The sequence below is a fragment of the Danio rerio genome, chromosome 19 (assembly GCF_049306965.1).
Source record: "Danio rerio strain Tuebingen ecotype United States chromosome 19, GRCz12tu, whole genome shotgun sequence".
NCBI classification, from domain to species: Eukaryota; Metazoa; Chordata; class Actinopteri; order Cypriniformes; family Danionidae; genus Danio; species Danio rerio.
The window spans coordinates 26,132,312-26,140,128 of record NC_133194.1 but is presented as its reverse complement, the minus strand read 5'-3'; the positions used below and the strand labels follow the sequence as shown (position 1 = coordinate 26,140,128).

Genomic DNA, 7,817 nt, shown 5'->3' with positions numbered 1-7,817 from the left:
GGGCTGAGGATGCGGCGACACAGCGCAGTAACAGAGACTCGGTGTGTGCCCGCATGCCATGCGCGTCTCGGAACTCGATCTTGAAGCCAGTGCTGAAGTGGTCTCATATGGAGCAATCCGAGCGGCATGACGGCCGCAGCGGAAGCCATATGCCCCAGGAGCCTCTGAAAATATTTCAGTGGGACCACTAACTTGCTGTCGAGCTCCCTCAGACAGTTCAGCAGCATGCGAGCGCGCTCTCTGGAGAGGCGCGCTACCATGGTGACCGAGTCCAGCTCCATCCCGAGAAAAGAGATCCTCTGCAACGGGGCGAGTTTGCTCTTTTCCCAGTTGACCTGCAACCCCAATAGGCGGAGATGCCGGATCACCTCGTCTCTGTGCGCAGTCAATTGCTCCCGAGAGTGGGCTAAAATCAGCCAGTCGTCGAGATAATTGAGTACGCGGATGCCCGCAAGCCGCAGAGGTGCTAGGGCACCCTCCGCGAGTTTGGTGAAGACCCGCGGAGACAGAGAGAGCCCGAAGGGGAGGACCTTGTACTGCCATGCTCGACCTTCGAACGCAAACCGCAGAAACTGACGGTGGTGTGGAAGAATGGAGACATGAAAATACGCGTCCTTCAGGTCTATGGCTGCAAACCAATCCTGAGGACGAACGCATCGGAGGATGCGCCTCTGCATAAGCATTCTGAACGACAGCTTGTGAAGGCAGCGATTCAAAACGCGCAGATCTAGGATTGGCCGTGACCCACCGCTCTTTTTGGGTACGATGAAGTACGGGCTGTAAAACCCGCTCTCCATCTCGGCTGGAGGTACCGGCTCGATTGCACCCTTCGCCAGGAGGGCAGCAATCTCTTCTCGCAAGACAGGGGCGGACAGGGGATTGACCCTGGTGAAATACACGCCCATAAACCTGGGAGGCCGTTTGGAGAACTGTAGTTCGTACCCGAGTCTGATCGTGCGTATGAGCCACCGCGAGGGGCTGGCCCGCGCTAACCAGGCAGGCAGAGCCCTCGCTAATGACGTCATCGCAGCAATCGTTGATGTACCCGCGGAGGGGCAGCGAGGAGCGGGTGTGCTGATCCGGGGAGCGCGAGGGTCCCACAGAAGAGCTGGAGGAGAGCGTTTCGCTCTGGCTCCGCACCCTGACTCCTGCGAGGAGCGGGTGTGCTGATCCGGGGAGCGCGAGGGTCCCACAGAAGAGCTGGAGGAGAGCGATTCGCTCTGGCTCCACACCCTGACTCCGGAGGGGGGGCTTGGGGGCTGGGAGAAGGGAGACCGTCCCCCCAGCGCCCGTGAGCCGCTGGCGCAGCATGCAGACCTTGCGAGCTGAGAGGCGGCGCGTCCCAGGCTGGCAGGGCCTGCAGTGCCCGTGAGCCATTGGCGGAGTGCAACGAACCTACGAGCTAGAGAGCTGAGCTCAAACTGGCAGATTTCGGGCTGTCACCTCCTGAGAAGTGGAAAAGTGCCCTTTCATTTCATGGCAGTAAAAAGTGCCGTTGGAAATGGCGCCCCGCCCTCCAGCGGGGAAAGAGCAAGTTCCCTCCTCTCCAGATGACCTGTCCCAGGGACGCTTCGCGGTCCGTTTGCCAGACTTAGCGGCGTTCTGGGCAGGGGGAGTGGCCTGCTTCCGAGGTGCTAGACGCGCTCGCTTCGCCAGAGGCGAGTGCGGGGGCGGTGCAGCTCTCGTAGGCAGGCACCTTCGGCCAGGAGCAGGTATGGATGGCACGGCGGGCGGAGCGGGCTTACGGGGCCACCGATTAGACATCACCCAACGGACTGCTCTCTCACTGCCTCGAATTCCTAAGTGAATTCGCAGACTGTGTCGCCGACCAGCTTGGGATATGGGCGAGTCAAGAAAGCGGACTTTGTCAACTTCGCGCATATCAACCAAGTTTTGTTAGAGGTGGGGCTTCTGGACCACTAGTGTGGACATCGTCCTCCCCAGAGCACACGCAGCGGACTTAGTAGGCGGCGGATTATCTCTCGCTGGAACCCTCAGATCTGCCCGAGCGCCCGCTGCAGAACAGGAGGCGACTGGGGTGGCTCGCTCTCTCACGAGAGTTTGCCGCGATCTCAACTGCGCGACGGTCATGGCATCGTAGTGACGACATGAACTGCCCCCGAGCACCACATTAACATGCTGGACCCCCAAACATGTAATGCAGTGATCGTGCCCATCATCCGGAGCCAGGAAACCCCCGCAACCAGAAACGCACAGTCGGAGCGCCGTCCTGAAAAGGACGTGCTGCACGACTGTGTTGCTCTTTTAGGATGCTTTGCAACAATACGCACCGCTCTGGAGGACTGGATCCCAAAGGGACGCCAGGCAAGGGAGAAACCCAGCTCGACCATCTGCCGCTGCGTGGACTCGCTCTGGACCGGGAGACACTCGTTCGCTCGAAGTGGCTGTAGACAGCAGGAGGAACCCTCATGAAGCTCGATCAGAAAAGTCTCTGAAGCGAAAAGGATAGCGTCTGCTGGCGCCAGGTGAGCTTATATACTCAGTTGATTGCTTATGCCGCTCACCTGCGCAGGCTTGCGCTGCCAATTCATTCTTAATTGGCCCGTTCAATACTCTTTCAGACGAGTAGCTTCTGAACCGAACCTCCCAATGCGTGGATTTTAACAATCAAATCCACTTATAGTGCTGGAGTTCCCCCCGAAGGGGAACCTTATTTCTCGGATGTGATCATTAAGTGCCTTCTCAAGCTGCATTTAGCAAGTTCAAACTCATGGGCCTTATATACAAACCCTTTATATAGAGAACATTCCTCAATGTTCTCTATATATCCTCAATTTATATAGAGAAATTTCCTCCGGGTGCGCCGGTTTCTTCCACAAGTCCAAAGACGTGCTACAGGTGAATTGGGTAAGCTAATTTGGCCATAGTGTATATGTGTGAATAAGTGTGTATGGGTGTTTTCCAGTGATGGGTTGCAGCTAGAAGGGCATCCGCTGCGTAAAACGCGTGCTAGATAGGTTGGCGGTTCATTCCGCTGTGGCATCCCCAGATTAATAAAGGGACTAAGCCGAAAATAAAATAAATGAATGGATGATTTTATTTTGCAATAGATTCTGACTTTCGTGCAGCACTAATTCTGCTCCCCCATATCTTTAAAAAGAAAGTTGATTGCTTACAGTAATTACACTGGGAGAGGTTTGGGTACTGTTGGTTAAACACTTTGTAATACTCTGATAGATGTTATGCAGTTCTGACAAATTTTACATTGTTTATTGATGTCCTTTTTTCTTTCTTTTCACAGTGGGATGATGATGATGCTCCTTACCCAACTCTACAGATGGTTGAAAGTCCTCTGCAAAGTGTAGGAGAATAGGAGTTAAAAGGCATTATTACATCCTTCGCCGTTTACTGTGTTTTCAAAATGGCTTATCCACACTACATAATGAATGCAAAGGATGAACATCAGCAACTCCCCGAGATGGAGCAACAATTTGAATTTGAACATCAGCAACGATGTGAAGATAGAGATCCAAAATGACAAGAAAAACAACTCAGTGCAGCTGTCCGAGAGAACTGGTATTGCTGGGTCTGCATCAAACAGCAATGCTTGGATCTTTGCATTTACTTTGGTGCATGCGTTTCGAGTCTGTGCATCAGTATTTTAAGACTAGCAGCTATAGACATTTCAATAACATTGCCCAAATCAACTGGGAAGCACAAGATGAAACAATGCTAAGAATTTTCTCCGCCCAACACCCTTGATGAGATTGACACATTCAGGTTTTCAAATTGAACTGTTTTCGTGTGCATGTGAGACTGCTAATAGGGTAGAAATACCTCTTTCCTAATGAAATACATTTTAAATGTCTATAATGCACTCTTTTCTGTGTGGCAAGTTTTTAATACTGCTGTTGTATGATTCATATTTCCATGCAAATACAGTAAGAGTTAGACTTTGAATGGGGTGTTATAAACCAAGACAAACGGACTTTCAGGCCCTTGAAACATACTCTGCTGATAAACTGTTTCTAAAGAATGTTTAGAAATTTTAAATCAAATGTGTAATACTGTTTGATCAAAAGTGTTTTTGAGATCTAAAATGATAAAGGGTATACTTTAAGTGACATGTTTCAATTTAATGTACTGAAAAAGATTGCTTTGAGATTCTTGATGCTTTTAGAAAATGTAGAATGCAGTGCACTAGCAAAAATGTACATCATGAGGTCTAGTGCTGTTTTAGAAAAATTACGTTGTAACGTTGGTAAAAATGCTCAGTGAAATGTCATGTACTGGTGTTGAAAAAAAATAATATTAAGCTTTTTTGCTGTTTCAAAAAATGTTTAAGCAGCTATTTTTTAAGTTAATGCATCTGGTATAAGATTGTGATAGTTTAAAACTTTCATCCTCTAAAAAGGTGACAATGTAATTGTTCTGAATCTTTCCATGTGTGTTTGTGATTAAATGTTAAAGTTCTAAAATTACAATTATCGTGCAGTTTGTACTCATGGAAAAAGATCGATTTTAATTATTTTAAAATGATGTAATGTTTAAACATTCATCCTGTAAAAATATTCATATTTAATGTTTAATAAATGTGATAAATGAAATTTAATGTGTATGGAGTTCAAATCTGAAATTTAAGGGTACAAAATTCATCTCTATGGAGGAGAAATTGTACCTTAGTACCTGAAGGTACATTATTGTACCATAGCCCAAGTAAGGTACAAATTAGTCAGCAGAGGTACATATTTGACCCATTAAGGTACATACTGCTAGGGTACAAATGTGTACCCATGTGAAAGAGTACAACAGGTGTACCCTTGAGGGTACTGCCCCAGTGACAAGCCATTGTACCCTTTAAGGTACTGTACAAATTTTGCACATTTTTTCTGACAGTGTATGTAATTACAAACTTTTAGTTTGGATGTCATTATTATGTCATTACATTATAACTATTATGTAACAACATTGTATTTGCATTGTTATAACAATGTAATTAGATAGATGATAGTAGGGCAGAGCGGGGCACAAAGTAACACTTGGTCAAATAATAAACAAGATATTGGAGTTAGACAAACCATTTGTTTTTTACCAACAAAACACAAGCCTTACCTACAAATGAGCTCTGAAATTATGATCGCCGAACCTATGGTTTCTGTGCAGTGTTGCCAAAAGTGCCAGAAGTAAAAATGTTACTATTTACCCCACCTGCGGAGCAAGTTGTAACAGACAGAGGGTTAGTTGTAACACATGCTTAAAAAGGCAGATTACACACAATTTAAATCCAGTTTACTTTACATAATATCTATATTTTCTCAGTACCTACACTGTCAGAAAAAAGGGTACGGTTGGGGTACATTTGTGAACACTTGGGGTACAAATGGTGAAGTTGTACCCTCAATGGTTCAAAGTAGCACCCTAAGATAAAAATGGGTAAAAATGGTACAAAAATGTTCCCAACTGTCAAAGGGTCCATGTTTGGGCCATTTAAGGCCCAAAGAAAGGTACAATCACTTGTGTGAAAAAGGAGCAAGTCAACGTGTATGAAATGGTCCTTTATTTATGTTATGAGTTGTTGGTTATTTGGAAGAAATGCACAAAAAAAACTGTACATTATAAATTTAATTATTTAATTATATAAACATGGCCTTATAAATATTATAATATTTTTGATTTAAGAAAATGTTAACATAAATCCCCCTAAATGTAAAGTGAAATGGCTTATTATACACAAACCTTTCTTTGATTATCAGATTTAATAAACTACTAGAATGGACATACAAGTATAAAGCAGGTGTATACAATAGGAATTAAAGGTAACCAGCTTGGTAAACAAAGACAGAGTACAACATTGTAGCATTAATAAATAAATTAATTAATAAAACAATTATAAAACGTAACAGAATAATACTGCCAAAATAATACAGCTGAGAACAAATAATAGATTTAAAAGAAAAAAAGCTGGCCGTTAGATATACACGAAATGTATTAAATATAATCTTTTAACTACAAGGGGGAGATTGAATCCAGCGGCAGATCCGAGATTGACTGGCCGAAGTAAATGCTGCTGTCGGCGGGGGAGAGAATCATAAAGCTCCCGCTGACAAGAGTCCGCTTTCACTGAAGCACATTGTCAAAGAAGCGCTGTCTTTTTAAATAAACTGCCGATTCGAGTTTAAAACAACTACATTCTCGCCTGAAATACTCTTAAAACTACATTTTGTGACACATTAGATGATTTTTTTTTAAACTTGCGGGTCTGCAAAGCGGGGATTGTCCATTGACTTTCGCTTAGCATTAGCAGGCAGCCAGCAGATTTGAATTCGTGTTGTCCAATAGGATTTTGCCCGCGCCGTGCATTCATATTGCGAGCTGATTACGTGCGACGGTTAATCTCCAGCTGTTGCACTGTTCTGACGCTCTTCTCGCCGCCGATGGAGGATGGACCTGAAGGACTCAAAGAAGCTGGAATACGCTCGTGAAGACGAAGCACAGACATTTGCAGGTACGTTTAATGTTAATAACTTATTGTAAATATCCATTGGGTCATATTCAATTTATAATTGACGTTACTTTGCCTTGTGTATGTAACTTCGTTATGATTACCGTCGAGTTAAGTTGCCTGCCGCGTGAGGGGACCCTTTTGTAATTTAAGGTTGACCAGAAGTGAAAATATGATTTTTCACATAACCTGGCCATGAGACAGAGCTCGAGACGCTGAAAAAACAGCGGTGAAACGTCCAGGGAAACTGTTCAAACACATTTCGTTTTGTTTGGATAATGTTGTTAAGCCTTTATTGCATACGTTATTTATAAATTCAGAATTTTCTCAGTGTTGGGAAGCTAACGTTAACGTTCATGCTAACGTTCATGTTTACTCAGGACAGGAGTGAAGTGAATGTCTGTCCCCTTTTTGTCTGAAACAATAACGTTATAACTTTAGTTTATGCATATCTCGACCCACGTTCATTTATAGCAGTTGTATTTTGTAACGTTACATATTCAAATAACGTTATAAACGGATGTTTAAGAGAGTCCTAATCATCTGTCGTGTCAGATCGAGGTGCAGGTCTTTATCAAACCTTTGAGTTGCTAATTTAAAGCTTTTTTTTTTGTTAGCTGTTAACCTCAAGTTCACACCGATCATGATTTTTTTTTTATTTCAGAAAATGAAGTGGACGAGGAAGCAGTAGTGTAATAACGTAAGTATTTAGTATTTTGTCTTTCATCTGTTTGTTAATAATTATTTATATATATATATATATATATATATATATATATATATATATATATATGTGTGTGTGTGTGTGTGTGTGTGTACATACTTTTTCCCTAGGAATACATTGTGCAGTCTTAAATTTAATCTCCCTTTTTCTATGAACTGTAAAGTGAAGTGTTAAAGTTAAATTTGAATTTTTATGATTGTCATTATTTTTGACTTATATTTGATCCAATAGGTAATTGCTGCAATTGGTGAGGATGCATCATCTTTTGGGAGTAATGCAAATGTCCTTCGTATCCAGTGAAATAAGGTGTGTGTGACCCTTTATTAAAAACACCCTTGTCAGTGAGACCCCACATTTTAAATCAGTTCTCAGTTTAAATTAAATGTTTAATGTCAGTATAAGCCAAAGTGTAGGATCAAATGACTATTATAAATGTTATCACTATTGTAAAAATATTTTACTTTTCAAGCTTTGTGGTGAACACATATGTGCATTCAAGCTTACAACTATTTGTACAGTGATAACTAAAGGGAAATGGCAACAAAGAATATTAGATATAGTTTTTATTTAAAGTGAATCACTAATTTCCTTTTTGTTTATTATAGTCATGGTGAACCTGACTGAATGCAT

At 43.1% G+C, this 7,817-nt stretch overlaps 1 long non-coding RNA gene across 1 annotated transcript; it reads left to right on the top strand.

Annotated features, from left to right (window-relative positions):
• Positions 1–6,348: 6,348 nt before the first annotated feature.
• LOC110438152 (uncharacterized) lies at positions 6,349–7,493 on the top strand. The gene is made up of 3 exons (XR_002456174.3): positions 6,349–6,466; positions 7,128–7,163; positions 7,419–7,493. It is a non-coding gene; the product is annotated as an uncharacterized lncRNA (long non-coding RNA).
• Positions 7,494–7,817: the final 324 nt, after the last annotated feature.